We start from the raw sequence: 17138 nt of genomic DNA, 5'->3' as shown, positions 1-17138 counted from the left end.
TTTGATTATTTGATAACCAACAAAGTGTTTCACCAAACTGCAGAGGGATGAGGAGAAACTTACTGACAATTAAAGACGAGTTGATGTTAAACTCCAGGTCTTTCCCACAAATCCAGTTTGCTCTTTACTCTCAGCAGTTGTCTGTTGCACGAAAAGCAGTAGTGTTGTGGTTATTGGGACTAAAACAAGGCTGAAGCAGATACCAGCAGTAGCAGGAAGTTCAACTTATTCTCGCAGGTTGAAGAAGACATAAACCAAATAAGGAATAGTGTCATCCATAATCACCTTTTCTTCAACTTTAAGCCTTGGTGATGTGCACCATACAGAGGGTTGACCCCTACATGTGCTGTAGGTTCTTGAGTTGTCTGGGCCTGTGGAGAGTCGTAGAGAGGAACTCATCTTTAGGGGAACCCAGGTGTGAATTTAAGTTCCCTCGCATGGCCACCTCAAGGGACTGGTTGTACGTAGTATTTATAAGGAAAATTAGGTAAAGGCACGTATGACATACAGGGAATGCTGTACGGAGCAGCCAGACTCTAGTACAGGGGTGGGCAATTCCAGGCCTCGAGGGCCGGTGTGTCTGCATGATTTCCAGATACTCTTGCCCTACTGATGGCTGATTACCTGGTTCAGGTGTGTCCAGCCAATAATCTTGCCCTACTCATGGCTGATTACCTGGTTCAGGTGTGTCCAGCCAATCAGAACATGCCAGAGCAGGGTATGCTGGAAAACATGCAGGACTGCGGCCCTCAGTGCCCACCTCTGCTCTAGTACAATGCGAGTACTGGCCCCTTACTGACTGCATTCAAATGTTGCAAGCACGGGGTGTACGTGCAATATTTAGTGATATTTAAGCGCCTATATGGAAGCCCACACAACCAATCCTCTTGTTGTAACATTTCCTCATGTCTGACGGCCAGGGTACAGGCAAGGAGCACTAATGGGCTCCCTACACAGTAAGTAGGTTAATTTTTTCATTTTTATTTTTTGGGGGGCTGTAAAGAAAAGAAAGTTCTGTACAATGTGCTCACGTCTCACCTACTTCAACTTTATTTGCCCTTGTGTATTGTATGTTTGCTATGACCTTTCACCCGCAGCATACCCATAGAAGAAATGTATGTTTTTTTGCTTTTTTGCTTTACAGGCTCACAGACTGGTCTACGAACTTGACATTACCTGCGGCAAAGGCTTAAGACTCATAGAAACCAAACCAATACATAACCAACGAAACTAACTTTACAAAAAAAAACTTTATTTTAAAATGACATTCAACTTCTTTTGAGCGGCATTTTATTCTGGAAAAGAAAAATTCAAGATTTAGATTCAACTCCTCAGAATGTTACTGATACCTGCATTTTTCTGAGATTTCATTAAATGTATTTATATTCCCGTCTCAACAAAGATTTTTTTATTTTTTTTTACCCCTTAACTTTTTGTTTTATCCTAATAAATCAAAAACATTTTCCCAGGCCTTGCCGATGTTTAATAAAGGGATTTTATTTAGAATTCAAAGTCTCTAAGACGTGACACATCAATAATTATAATGTCATGCTCCCCCTCTCCATCCTGCAGTGAAACATGTTTAATGAATATGGATCTTTGCAAAGTGTCAGCAAAGGGCGAGGCGGACAAAACTTCAAGCAGAAGAGCTGTTTAAAAAAGGAAAAAGTGACAGGAGAAATTATAAGAAAAAGTATTTTTGAGGTTTCGTGCAGATGGAGTGTCAGGTTTTTGTGAATAAGGGGAAAACATTTAAAAAACTTGAAGGTTTAGATTTCAGTGTTCTGCAAAGTAAACCCATGTACCACTGCTGAGCCTTGAGCTGGCTTCCCTGCAGGATTCAAAGTGGAATTAAAGCCCCTATGTCTGATCTTTTGGCCCCGGGCTGTTGAAGAAAAAGAAAACCAGAGAGCAACGGTGTTTCTGTTAGCTGTCTGCGCCTCCGCCCACAGCTTTTCGTGTGAATATAATTCACAACTCAAGATCACATGCCACGGCACAAACCTCGCACATTTATGGGCATTATTTGTGTTCAACTACAGCCGACGTTAGAGATAAAAACAAAGATGGAATGTGACAAAACAGAAAGTGAGAGGGAGAAAAGTAACCAGAAGTAACCAGATCATATTGATGCTCTCATCCAAAACCATAATTTCACAGTAATTCTAGGTAATGCGCAATTCTCAAAGATTAGTTTTTGTTTTTTATGTTGCTGTTCAATCTATCAAGATATAAGAACATTTAAACATAACTAAATAAAAAATGCATCAGAAGTTCTGGTGTGACGGTTTCTGTGGTTTTGTTCAGTGTTTCTGAGTGGCCTGACTTCAGACCACTCAGCGGAAGAAGCTGTCCTTGTGGTGAGTGGTTTTGGTGCGCATAGTCCAAAAGCGCCGCCCTGACAGGAGAAGACTGAAAAGGCAATGTCCGGGATGAGAGGTGTCCTTTTCAATTATGCAAGCCCGCTTCCTGACCCTGGACCGGTACAGGTCCTGAATGGAGGGAAGAGTGGAACCAATAATCCTCTCAGCAGATCTGATGATTCTCTGTGGTCTGTTCCTGTCGTGTGTATAGTTGCTGATGCAAACCAGACCGTGATGGATGTGGTCAGGACAGCTTGGATTAATGCCGTGTAGAAGATGGTCAGCAGCTCCTGAGGCAGGTTTAACTTCTTGAGTTGTCGCAGGAAGTACAACCTCTGCTGAGCCTTTTTCCGTAGTGAGTCAATGTGAGCGGTCCACTTAAGATCCCGTGAGATTTTGTATCATCATTCAAATAAAAATGCATTTTGCAATCTACAATTCAGTGCTGAATTTTTTCATGCATTTTTGAAATGCAGTTTAGTTCAATGATATTTTAACAAATTGTTTTGCAAAATCAACTTTTTGAGCGTTTAAGTGTATTATAATATTAATTCCTAGCAAAAAATACCCCACACCGAAAATTTTATCCATGCAAGCATTTATACGCATTCCTCTAAAAACCTGCGCTCTGAGCACCAGCCCCTCCCAATCCATGAAAACGAGCGGGTTCTCACACTCATGCGTATGAAAGTAAGGAACAGCCCCTTCCAGGAAGAGTCTGCGCTGCCAGCACCACTGTGGTTGTGATTTGATCTTTTATTGTGACAAATTGTCAAAAATTTAAAGGAAAATATCTCAAAACGAGGCTTTTCACAGAAATTATTAGGGAAAAAATAATTGTGTTTAAAATTAGATTAATTTATTACAGGTCATGATAAATTAATCGCACAAATTTTAACTGCATGACAGCACAGAAGCCCGATCATGTCCTTAGCCCAACCACCCTCACATCACTAAAAATGATAATTTTCATGATTTCCAAATTGTGATTTTTCATACTGCTATTTCATATTTATATATAGATTCGCATATACACAGTTTACTACAATATACATGTTTTGCATACTTCTTTATTTTGCTGCCAGTTTTATTCAAAGGCTTTCTCAAAAATGCCACAAGTCTCAAATGCAACTGATATTGTTGGATCCAGTAGATGTCCTACCAAAGCAAACAAAGCCTAAGCCAATTGGATGAAAGGCTTCACTGCTTCAAGAAGCTTCGTCTACCCATCCCTATGTACAATGTTAATTAGAAGAAAATTTTGGCTGTAGTTTTCCGTGTCATTTTAAGGACACACCATGAACAACAAAAAGGTGACAAAGCAGATGACTTGACACTGAAGAACTGAAAACCAGACACTTAAATACGGATCATTTCCACAAATCAAGAAAGGCGGTGGATAATTGACAGCCTGAACCTGGTGTGACCGACAGAACATGACAAGAATCAAGGAAATCAAACTCACAATCTACAACCCTCACACTTTCAACAGAAAATATACTAGTTTTTTCTCAAGAAGACCTTCTGGAGAGTCTCTTCACTTCGACCCTGATATCTGTTCTTTTTTTTCTTTGTTTTTTTTTTTGAGAGAATGTAACCCTTACAGCTTTTCAATGAGGACTTTTCTGAGCAATAACTCACAGACAGAAGACTCTTCAGTCCCCAACTGCAGGCACACTGTGAAACTGGATTAAAAAAGTATTTTCAGGTTGTAAGTTTCCATTTTCAGTCCCTTTTCACCTTTTTTTGGTCTCACTGGAGCTACGGTGCCTGAACTCCATACAACACCAAAAAACGGAATATGGACTCTTCCAGGTTCAGATTACATTATCTCAGAAGTAATCTATTTTTATCCAAAAGATTCACACTTCGAAACTTTTTACTTTGCTGTGGAGACATTTTTCATTTCTGCTTATAGAGCCAGACAGAGAGTCTGAAACTCTTTAAAATGATCCTTATAAACGTGAAGTTTATGAGTATAAAATATCTGTAGAGAAGTGACAACGCTATTAACTGCTTTAAACAAATTATATCAGCATAATTATATTTTTTGACACTTCATACAGAAGATCAAATTTTTGGCAATAAAAATATTAGGAAAAAAGTCATTTTACACTGAACAAAAATATGAACGCAACACTTTTGTTATTGCTCCCATTTTTTATGGTATGAACTCAAATATGTGAAACATTTTCCAGATACACAGAATAACCAGTTCTCTGAAATATTATTCACAAATCTGTCTAAGTCTGTGATAGTGAGCACTTCTCCTTTGCCAAGACAATCAATCCCACCTCGCAGGTGTGCCATATCAAGATGCTGATTAGACAGCATGATTATTGCACAGGTGTGCCTTAGACTGGCCACAAGAAAAGGCCACTCCGAAATCTTCAGTTTTGTTTTATTGAGTGGGTCAGGGGACCCAGACAACCAGTCAGTATCTGGTGTGAGCACCATTTGCCTCATGAAGTGCGACACATCTCCTTCGCATAGAGTTGATCAGGTTGTCTATTAGTGAAAACTAATGAAATAGGGCTGGACAAAAATGATGGTACCCATAACTTCATATTTTGTTGCACAACCTATTGAGGCAATCACTACAATTAAACGGTTTTTGTATTTGTCAATTAGCCCTCTGCACCTGTCGACAGGTATGACAGGTATTTTGGTATCTTGGGGGTTTTTGGCTGTGTGTTTTGGATCGTTGTCCTGTTGGAAGACCCATGACCTGCAACTGAGACCAAGCTTTCTGGCAGCACATTTCTATCCAGAATGCCTTGATAATCTGGAGATTTCATTTGATCTTGCACAACTTCAAGACACCCTGTGCCAGATGCAGCAAAGCAGCCCCAAAACAGAACTGAGCCTCCTCCATGTTTCACAGTAGGGAAAGTGTTCTTTTCGTTGTATGCTTCATTTTTGAGTCTACTAACATAGAGCTGATGTGCTTTACCTCCAGTTTTGTCTCATCTGTCCAAAGGACATTTTCCCAGAAGCTTTGTGGCTTGTCAACATGCATTTTTGCAAATTCCAGTCTGGCTTTTTTATGATTTCCTTTAAACAGTGGTGTCCTCCTTGGTCGTCTCCCATGAACTCTTCTCTGGCTCAAACAACGACGAATGGTGTGATCTGACACTGATGTACCTTGATCTAGGAGTTCACCTTTAATGTCTTTGGAGGTTGTTCTGGACTCTTTGGATACAGTTCCAACTATCCGTCTCCTTATCAGAGAGGCAAGATGGCGCCTGTGTTTGGCTTAGCCGCTGCCGGCAGGACACTCTCACAGAAATTTACAGTTCTGTTTCTTTCTGTGCTTATTATTTTGTTTTTTGCAAACGACGTTTTAGCTGCTTTTGTTTACGACCGCCTTACGCTGCTGTCTATTGGACTTTCGCTGATCGGGAAAGATACCTCTTCTTCCTGCGCCGGCGTTCTTCGTTCCCTGCATCTGGCGCCTCCAGCCGGTGTCCTGACTGAGGGCCTACCGGTGCCACGCGGATCTCGGTGGAGGAGGAGAGGGAAAAGAGCTGGCGTCCAGGTAAAGATCAGGCTGCGATGGAAGCGAGGAGTGTCTTGTAGACGGCGACGAGCGTTCCTGGTCAGCTGTCATCTGTCGACTTCCACCGACCCAGATGCTTTTCCCGAGTCCCTGCTTGGACACGCAGGGTCTGGATTTCTGAGGCCGTGCTACCTGAGGACCGTTCATCCAAGCTCTTCTTCGACATGGTCGCCTCTCCCTGTGGTTTCCGGATTCTCGGACTGCCTGGGTTCTAACCCTCAGCTCCTGCGGCCCCTGACGCGGGTCGCTGACAACTTGCGCAGGGCTCCCTCCCCTCTGAGCATGGCGCTCCTCAACGCCCGATCCGTGGCTAACAAATCGTTTCTGCTAAACGATCTTATCGACTCCAGGAACGTGGATCTTATGTTTCTGACTGAAACTTGGCAGCGGAATTCCGACCATTCGTCCCTCATTGAACTCTGCCCGGCCGGTTACTCCTTCATCGGACGGCCTCGGCCATCGGGTCGTGGAGGGGGAGTCGCCGCGGTCTTTCGGAATCGCCTCCTATGCCGCTCGGTGAGCGCTGTTCAATTTTCTTCATTCGAGCTCCAGGTGATCAAAGTCGGGAATAAGTACCCTCTTCACTGTGCCGTTGTCTACCGTCCACCTGGATCAAATGGTGTGTTTCTACAGGAGTTCAGCGACTTTCTTTCTTCCACTATGAAGCTGTCTAACCTGATCATAGTTGGTGATTTTAACATGCATATTAATGATGACTCTGATCTATTTGCCAGTGGTTTTATCAGCCTAATGGACTCCTTTAACTTTATTCAGCATGTGTCTGGGCCCACACATGTTAAAGGTGGCACACTCGATCTTGTTTTTAGCTTGGGTGTGCATATTGATTTTATTTTTTCTGAGGACATTTTTATTTCTGACCATCATTGCATTTTTTTTAACTTATCTTTTTCTGTATCACTTTCGCCTGTACGCAGAGAAGTCAGCTCTCGCATCCTTAACTCCTCCACAGCTGAGGTCTTTTCTAATGCTTTTAACCTGGTCCTTTCTCCGTGTACTGATGTTAATACTTTATTATGTAACTTTAACCGTTATTGTCTTTCCATCTTGGATGAAGTCTGTCCTGTTAAAACTAGACTGGCTCCTGTCACTAAGGTTTCCCCTTGGATTAACAATAGTATTCGCCGTCTGAAACAATTATGCAGAAAAGTTGAACGTTTATGGAAAAGAACTCACCTAAATGTTCATCTCCTTCATCTTAAGGATCTTTTAGTTTCTTTTAACAATGCTGTTAGAGATGCGAGGGCTGCATATTTCACTAATCTCATTTCCAAAAGCAGAGGTAATCCTAAAGTGCTGTTCAACACTATTAGTGATATTGTTATGCCCAGTCCACCTGCCGTTCCCATCCATTCAAATGATGATTGTGAAAAGTTTTTATCATTTTTTATTGAAAAGGTCAGATCTGTGAGAAGCTCTCTGTGTCACACAGCTGGTCCTGGCCCTGGTTCTTTTCCTGGTCCGCCTCGTCCTGTGATTTTAGACACTTTCTCGCCTGTTTCCCTCCCTGAGCTAGTCAGATTAGTTGGCACAATGAAGTCATCCTCTTGCTCCCTCGACACGTTGCCAACTTCTCTGCTCAAAGATGTCTTCCAGTCCATTGGTCCCTGTGTCCTGTCAATAATGAACTCGTCTCTGCTGTCTGGTCAAGTCCCTGAGCACTTTAAGGAAGCTGTTGTACTTCCTCTCCTTAAAAAACCTGGGCTTGACCCCTCCCTCTTGAGCAGTTTTAGACCCATTTCTAACCTTCCTTTCATGTCTAAAATTTTAGAAAAGGTTGTTGCCAAACAACTTACAGCTGCTCTCGACAGTCATGGGATATTTGATCATTTTCAGTCAGGTTTTCGCAGAGCTCACTCCACTGAAACAGCCCTTCTCAGAGTCACTAATGACATCCTGATGCAGGGTGATGCAGGAAAATGCTCTGTGTTACTGTTATTAGACCTGACCGCAGCCTTTGACACTGTGGACCATAACATCCTCTTGGACAGGCTGAAAAACTGGGTTGGGGTCTCCGGATCAGCCTTAAACTGGTTTTCATCATATTTGACTGGCAGATCTTTCTCTGTTGTCTTCTCCAAGTTTAAGTCTTCTTCTGCTCCTCTCACTTCTGGTGTGCCCCAAGGCTCAGTTTTGGGACCTTTATTGTTTATTTTATATCTGCTGCCTTTACAGCATATTTTAAGTTCTTTTAATTACATTTCTTATCACTTTTATGCTGACAATATTCAGCTTTATGTGTCTTTTAAACCCCAGGATGTTTTTAAAATACAGACTTTACAAAAGTGTCTGGACTCAGTTAAGAGCTGGATGAATCACAACTTTCTCCAACTCAATGAAGCCAAAACTGAGGTCCTAGTTTGTGCTCCTGACAGTTGTCTCCCCAAGATAATCCATGAGCTCGGCTCACTTGCTTCTTTTATCAAGCCCTCTGTCAGGAACCTAGGTGTAACTTTAGACCCGGCTTTATCCCTGGACTCCCATGTCGGGTCACTCGTTCGCTCTTGTTTTTATCATCTAAAAAACATTGCAAAATTGAGTCCAGTTGTGTCCCGTTCTGAGATGGAGATGCTCATTCACAGTTTTATATCCTCCCGTCTCGACTATTGCAACTCCATCTTCACATGTTTAAGTAAAAAATCTCTAGAACGGCTCCAGATTGTCCAGAACGCTGCTGCTAGGCTTTTAACCAATTCATCCAAGTTCTCACACATCACCCCGTTGTTAATGCAGCTGCACTGGCTCCCCATTCACTACAGAGTGCATTTTAAAATCCTGGTCTTAACATACAGAGCTCTTAATGACCAAGCACCAGTCTACATAAAAGACCTGGTGCAGCCATACACTCCCAGCAGGTCACTGAGGTCATGTGACCAGGGTCTGCTGGCTGTTAAGAGAACCCGTTTAAAGACTAAAGGAGACAGAGCCTTTGCCACGGTGGCCCCATCCCTCTGGAACTCTCTTCCACTCAGCCTCAGATCTGTGGACTCAGTGTTTTCTTTTAAAAAGCAGCTAAAAACATATCTTTTTAAAATAGCCTTTTCTTAATTTCTTTTTAACATGTGTTTTTACTGTGTTTTACTGTTGTTTTATCGTGTTGTACTGTGAAGCACTTTGTGATTTTTATCTGGAAAGGTGCTATACAAATAAAGTTTATTATTATTATTATTATTATTAATTTGTCATCAGTTTTCCTCTTCCGGCCACATCCAGGAAGGTTGGCTACTGTCCCATGGGTCTTAAACTTCTGAATAATATGTGCCACCGTCGTCACAGGAACTTCAAGCTGCTTAGAGATGGTTTTATAGCCTTTACCTTTACAATGTTTGTCTATCATTTTGTTTCTAATATCCTGTGACAATTCTCTCCTTTTCTATCCGTTGACCATGTTCAGTGTGGCACACACCTTTTCACCAAACAGCAACGTGACTATTTGTCTCCCTTTGAATATGCAGACTGACTGATTATGGGTTTGAAAACAGCTGTGATGTCAATTAAAGGACATACCTGCGTTCATCATGACCCCCTGGGCAATAAGTTAATCAACAACTCTAAAGTTATGGCTAATTTTCATTTTCATGCATTTCATTTTTCATTTATTTATTTGTTCCTTTCATGAAAAAGGTGAAGATGCACCATCTAAAGAGCAGCACACCCTGGAGCAACAAGTGATCCAATATATGAGAAGTAAAGACATTCATCTGGATAGTCAATACATCTCAGCATGCCACACTGCCAAGTAAGGATAAAAAAAAGAAGCCTGCGATTATTATAAGATTTGTCAACAGAAAGCACAAGGCAGAAATCCTAAAGGAGGCAAAGAAACTTTAAGGCACTGGAATTTATTTAAATGAGCACTTGACCAAGAAAAACTCAGAAATTGCTTGGACATTTCATGTCCTGAAAAAGCAACATAAAATACAAGCCACCTGGACCAGGAATGGAAAAGTGTTCATAAAACTGAATGGATCACCAGAGCAAGCTAAAGTGGTAGCAGTGAGACAAGTGAAAGACCTGGATCAGTACAAATGAAAAACTCAAAAGTTCTATTTTTGTTATTCTCTGTTGACAGAATCAGACTGTGGACTATTCTGTAGACAGTAGGACTTTATTTTCAGCACAAATGACTGACTCAGAGGTGAGTGAAAACACTTCTAAATTTCATTATACAGAACATGGACTTTATGATTTTGATAATGATGTGGATCCAGAGACATGTGTTTAATAAGTTCAAGGATACCTGCAGATATTACTGGGAGGAACAACTCAGTGAAGTTAAACTCAGGGAACATTTTCTGTTATTCATTTCAATTGTAGAAGTCTACCGAGAAATATCAATAAAATTAAATCTTTTTTGGACACATTTAAAGGAAAGTTTAAATTAATTGCTCTTTTAGAGACATGGATAATTAAAGGGAAGGAAAATAATTTGAAAGTTGAAGGTTATGATTTGTATTTCAATAGCAGAACAGATAGGATTGGAGGGGGAGTTGCCCTTTATATTGACGTTTAAAATTAAAATTAGTTTTCAATAAATTTTGATTTATTGTTACTTTTGAATGTTTCAAGTCATTTCAGTGAGCATTGTAGACTTTCTTTCTTTAACTGAGGGGTACCAACAATTTTGTCCACTACTGTATCTGTCACTCAGTCAACAACAGCTTACTTCAGCATTGCACTGAGCTGAGCTCAATCTGAAGTATTGTCTATGCCACTCTGCCTTCCTTACCGAGCGTTATATCTGGACCTGATCTTCTGTCTCCTGACTCTGACTCTGTTTGCTTCCTGCTTGCCTCGACCCTCGCCTGGATTTTGACCATCCTGTCTCTTCTCTGTTGACCTCATGCCTGTTATCAACTCCTGTCTGCTGAATCTTATTTAGCTTTGTGGACTTTTAGCTGAGCTAATAAACCTGCTGCAATTGGAATCCAGCTGTCTACCTGTTCTTGTGACACTCATAATTGATTAAAAATGTGTTCTTTAGTGTGCCAAAGGTAATATATTATCACATATATGGATATAGTTTACACGGAAAGCCTTAAGAAAAGCAGGAGACATATGATTTTTAATGGTTTGCTTCAAACGTTCTGTAGAAGTGGCTTCCTTCTTCTCTCCTTGCTAGGAGCAAAACCATGAAAAACCTTTAAGTTTTAAGCCTCAAAAGATTCAAAAGTGTACATGCAGATACATGTCCAACCACATTTTAAAAGAAACTTAAATCAATTATCCATTAGCCTTTGCTTGGCTATTAGCTTTTGATCACAGCTGTGAAGAGTGTTCTCATGGGAGAAATGTTACCATGGAAACTGATAAAGTTCACTTAAACATAAATAAACATAAATTTCTGTTGTAAAACAAAAAAAAGTAACAGAGGAAAACAGGAAGTCAAGGTTAACGCACTGATAAAACTTTTTCTGTATTATTTTTATGCTTGTGCTAAAACGTTGTATTGAATTTTCACAATAATCTTTTCTGTTTCATACCAGAAAGTTTTTTTACTGAAATTGTTTTCACTTTAATTTACTCAATAGTCTAAGTAAAAAAGGAATTGCATAAACTGGAAAAAAGGAAAGAAAGGCCTGTCAAGGTTGCATTAGACGAGGTTTTCGGTAGGAGGCAGACAGAAAGAATTCCTTCATGCATTCCTTCCTCTATGTCAGGGGTCAGCAACCTTTATGGCATGAGGCAGTTTGAAATATTCCCCGTAACAAACACCAACTAAAATGTAAACTCTAATACAAAGAAATATAAAAACATTTCCACTATACTGTATCTAAAATTGTATTGAATTCACCAAGAGCACCCAGGTCAGTTGCTTTTTCAAAACATTTTGGCATTAACCCAGAAATAGTGCTTTCATGACAGTATTGCACAAGGAATATAGGACAAAGCTGAAATAGTATTGCAACTATCTTTGTTTGACAAAGTACTGCATTTGTGGGATGTCATACCTACAGCAATAGAATTTGAAACGTCAGTACAAAATTCCATCAATTTTTACTGACTTCTTGGTTCTTTTGTTATCAGACACGGTTGTGCTTAGACATACCTGACATGCTTCGACGGACCTTTTCCGTTTTTTTCTGAGTCGTCATCAGATGGTTGTGTGTGACGAATCGACTCAGCTGATTGTGACTGAGGCGGAGTCACCTGTCAAACTTCAGAGACAAAATGAGAACAGAAATCTCTCGTAGTTGAGATACCTGTGAGGAAAATTACAGGCCTCTCTCATCTTTTCAAGTAGGAGAACTTGCAAAATTGATGGCTGACTGAAAACATTTTTGCCCCACTGTAAGTGCTTGCTACAACCTGTCACCCACAGAAAAAAGATGTGCATGAACATTTTTCTTCTATGTGCTCACAAAGAGGTCTACAACCTTGATATTTTATGTGTGTCACCTGCCTGCCCCTTATAGGTTTGCCCATTTTCCCCCCAGACACCCCTAATATCCCCCTGTGAGTGTAGTTGTAAATACAGCTTAACTTGTGTTTGTGTTTTGAATGTTCTGCTGAATTATCCTCAACCTGGTGCTGTCTTTTAAAGTGTTGTTTTTTTATAGAAGTACCTGAAGTTTCAGTGTTTGGGCCACTTCTTTCTGGTGCATAAACAGCCTTTCTGCTGTATGGATAATATTCGGCTTCATCTGTCTTCTTATTTCGCAATGAGACCACATGTTCAATCCAAGTCAAGTACAGGGACAAGAATATGCATGTTTCCCTCTTTATAAGAATATCCTACACTGCTGCCTTTTCTAATTTTGTACAAATAGGTAATTTTTTATGCAGTTTATAGCCAATACTGAAAATCCACAAGGTATACATTTCCTATCTTGAACTGCACTGAATTCATCCAAAAAGTTTATTCTAATCCTCAAACGGGCTAACTTTTTCCCCTTATTAAAAAGCACAGTTTCATAACACCTGATGATGGAATATTGACAGAATTCTTCAACCATCATTTTTCTTCTGGTAAAATAATTTCCTTTCAACATCTAATAAGATTCAAAGAAAGATCAGATTTGTGTGAAGGCCAGACTTTCTGCTGCAGAGCTCTTCAAGGTTTTCTCACTGAACTAATTTGATGCCTACATGATAGATTTTAGAGGATGAATACAAAGTGTTGACAAAACAAATTAAAATTAAGAGTTACAAAATTAAATTGAAAAGTTTTACTTTTTTCACAGCTATTGACAGCGCTAAAGACAATTTAATGGATTACAAGGGATACTCATTTCTCAGATGCTAGATCCCAATGTCAAGTGTGCTGCACTGAGTGAACAACCACAAAATGCAGCAACGTCAGAGGGTGTAAACCCCTGTAATCACAGTCGCTTTGGTAACAAAACTGTTCCTGTTTGACAGCCTTCTCTGCAGGCGGCGCAGCAGGGCAGCAGCAGCAGACAGATGTTGATTCACTTTAGACGATAATTGAACTCAATGATGCTTCAAAACTGCACAGCACATGCGTTTAACTGTCTCACATGAAAACGTCAGAGGACTAAAAACACACCCACAATGAAAAAGAGCTCAAAAGAGCCCTGTAACTAAGCTTTTATTACAAAAGCTCTCAAAGACGTTCATGTGGATCCATGGCTTTAAGAAAAATGAAGCCGCTTGAGTGATCTGTGGCCTCTTTCACACTGAACTCTGGTTCATTCTAGAATATTCATGGGATTGTCTGCTAATCTGATTCCTGATACAAACTGTTAAAGGTAATTCCCTGGTGAGTTCAATGACAGTGTCACTGCAAATAAACCTTTCTGCAAACAGAGCAGGAAAATGATTAGAATTCACATGCAGCCCCCCCCCCCCCCCCCCCCTCCATCACCCATCAGAGACATTAGCAAACACAAATGACATGTTTCCGTTTTATTTACCAATACTGATACCGGTAAATCATGCAAATAATGACCTGAGTCTTGAAATAAATCAGCCAAGTTTCAATATTACCACAGCAGCAGGAAACATTGTAAAAGTATGATTTGAAAGACAGCAGGTAATGCAGGTGCCACTACAGTTTCCACATCTCCACCTCTACCATCCATCAAAGTGACTTTGGCAAAATTCAAATTTTAGCATTTTGACATTCAGGCCTGGTGGGAAAAAAATGAAGAAAACTGGCTCTGCCTAGTGCCAAAGTTTTCACTCGGACAAAGACGCGCAAACATCTTCCTGACAAAATATTTGACCGGGCATGAAAACAAATGTAACCACACAGCCTTAATCACAATCGTTCTTATGGGTGGATACCAGCTGTCTAAAGGGCGCGTCGTTGGCCTGCACAAAATAAAAAAGTGGCAGACCAATTGGTGACCCTGTAGAGTGAAAATGTCCATGCACATTTTCTACTATGGGCACACTGTAGGCGACAGGTCATATGGAACACTCATACAACAACAAAGAGCGAGTAAGGGTGAAAAAGGTGAGACGTGGGCATGTCGTCTTGATTTTTCCTTTTTTCAACCCTCCAAATCCTGCGTACTGGCCAAAGGGGCCCGTTAGTGCTGTTCGTCTGATAAGTCTGCTTTCCTTTCACGCAGAATGACTGTTAGAAATGAGGATATTAGACATTGTGCAGTTTGCTCTGGCAATCCTACGGGTGTCCCAAGGGCACTTGCGCATACACACCCCTAAGCCTAGAGTCTCTGATGACGTCCACCCATTGACTGTACATGAGACCTGGAGTGAGTAAACCCTCCTCTCTCACATTCCAAACAGGAAGCACCTGTTGGCTCCAAGAAGTTAAAATCCTATACAACCCCATAGACAACTGTTACTCAGTCGTTCTATCTTTTTAATGTGTTTTAAATTATCTTACTTTTTTTATTATATTTTTTCTGCAGTGAAAGGTGGTAATTATAAATTGACCCGTCAGGAGCCTCCTAATAAGTATGTAGTCTCATGCTGAATGTTTAAAACGTTTGATTGACAGATTTCAGACCATTCACTGTTAATGACGACCCGTCCATATCCTAAAGAAATGACGACTTCATTGATTTGATTGGAGCTGGAAGTAAACCATTTTCTATTGGTGATGTCACACTAGTTCACTCAAGTCCTCAAACATTCAATGTATCTACTATGCTGCCCTCTGCTGACTAACTTTATGGAGATATAGACTTTACTTTCCTGCAGCTTCAATGGTGTTACTCTTTCAACCCTTGTGCTATCTTAGATGACCCCACCCTTACATTGACATGTTCTCCCTACCATGACAAAGGTGGATAAAGGTGGAAAGATTTCATGTAATCCATGGACACCAGTAAAGATCACAAATCATTGAAGAAAAAAAGATTCAGAGCACTGTCTAGTGGGTCTACATGACCCAACTCCCAATGTTAAAGTGCCTAGGATAGCACAAGGGCTAGATTGACTATAAAACTTGCCTGACCTGAACATGTTAGAACGTCTATTGTCAAGAGGAAGATGAAAGAAACCAGAGCCAACAACAATAAAAAAAAGTCTCAAAAGCAAGCCACTTGGGCTCCCCCACACCTACACAATGCCAAAGGGCTGACACTGGAATTCATGCAAAATGAGGCTCAACCATTGACGGTACCAGAGAACATGGACAGAAAAAAACAAAGTGAACTAAAATGCCACTCCAACGAAATGACTGGAAACTCAGTCACCTTTTCTTTTTTTTTTTGCAATATGGACACCGCCATGTTAGATCTAGACAAAGTCAGTAAGCAGTGATTGGTCCAAGTCAGTCTGAATCAACGTTTCTTTGGCAACTACTGTGGCCAATCAGGAGTGAGCTTGTTGGAAGTTCACACTGAAAATGGACTCAGGAGAATCTATCAATCGAGCATTCAAACTTTAAAGTAGATGGCCAGCAGACAACGCATGCTTCATGGAGCCAATCCGATTGGTCAGTTGAATAACTCACTATGTAAAGAAAAAATTTCATGAAAAAAATTAGGATTAGTAATAGCTGTTTTTTTGGAATTTTGGCTTCTTGGGTTAGGGTTAGGGTTAGGGTTAACCCTAACCCTAACCCAAACCCCAAGTTTCTTTTTGAATTGACAGACTGAATTAATTGAACTTATTCCACAATATTTTGCTTTTTTGAGAGATAATTGTAGAAAAACTATTTGAGCTGCTCCACGTGATGCTGCTTTGCTGACCTCTGCTGTTAGATTCAGGACTGTGCAGCTCCTGCCCACTCTGACTTCTGCAAAACACTTAATGGTGGGAAAAGTGAGGAAACATTAAAAATAAAGACCTTAAACTAGGCATGTCCAAAGTCCGGCTCGTAGGACAAATGCAGCCTGCATTCAATTTTCTACCAGCCTGCGGGATCCTCATTAAATCATTGATGTACGTCCTCCAGCACTTTCTAAAAACTGTGCCTATGATTTCTTGATTGTTCATTCATTCATCTTCTAATCCGTTTTGTCCCTTTCGGGGTCACGGGGCTGCCGGATTCTATCCCGGCCTCTTGTGGTCGAAGGCAGGGGACACCCTGGACAGGTCGCCAGTCTTTTGCAGGGATTTCTTGATTGCGATTGGCTAAATTCCATTATTAAGCATTGCAAACTTAGCACCGTCACACGACCCTTGGCCTCTCAGAGCCAGTGGGCTCCTTTCTAGCTCATTTTCAAAATGTCAACTGTAAACAAAATAGACGGATTTGTTTCTCTGATAAAAGGTACTTTGTACTTCTGAACAAGATTTGTGTCATTTTCCTGTTCATATGATTTACAAAGTTAACAGAGAGCATTGATTGATATTTCATGGGAACTTAGATTTACCATTGACAACGTTTTTTTTCCCCTCAGAGACAGACATTTTATTTCAGGTTTTCAAAAACGGTATTTATAATATTTTCATTTTCTAAAAAATGTATTAAGAAGCATTTCTTTACTATTTAGATAAATAAAAATATCATATTCCAAAAATATATATATTTTTACAGTTTATGTTATTAAAGGGGTTCAAACATGCAGGCCTAATGGTTTCCACTCACAGATTTTCACCTCACCAAATGTGGCAAATGTTGCAGAAAGTTTGGACAAAGACTTTGTTCATGCTGGAAAATCCTCGGATGTGTCAGAATAAAAGAAGAAATCTGCAAAAACAAGTGAAAAAATAAGTCAGATTTACTACCAAATAACTGGAGCCTGACTGCAGCTGCAGGCTGGAGTGTTAAAAGATTTAGGAAAAAAATTCCTAGTTATCTTTCTCTTTTTGCA

At 40.4% G+C, this 17138-nt stretch overlaps 1 long non-coding RNA gene across 2 annotated transcripts in view; it reads right to left on the bottom strand.

The window, feature by feature from the left end:
• LOC105354330 (uncharacterized) overlaps positions 1 to 17138 on the bottom strand; it is a 44360-nt gene that overhangs the window by 19188 nt on the left and 8034 nt on the right. For both annotated transcript variants that reach the window (XR_002873509.2, XR_013657242.1), the window contains exon 3: positions 11990 to 12098. This is a non-coding gene — a long non-coding RNA (uncharacterized LOC105354330). The remainder of the gene's footprint in view (positions 1 to 11989; positions 12099 to 17138) is intronic.

This window comes from Oryzias latipes, chromosome 7, assembly GCF_053564925.1.
Source record: "Oryzias latipes strain Hd-rR chromosome 7, Olatipes_Hd-rR_3.1".
In the NCBI taxonomy this organism is placed as follows: Eukaryota; Metazoa; Chordata; class Actinopteri; order Beloniformes; family Adrianichthyidae; genus Oryzias; species Oryzias latipes.
Note: the sequence above shows the minus strand (reverse complement) of the source record. Positions and strands in the feature narration are given on the sequence as shown.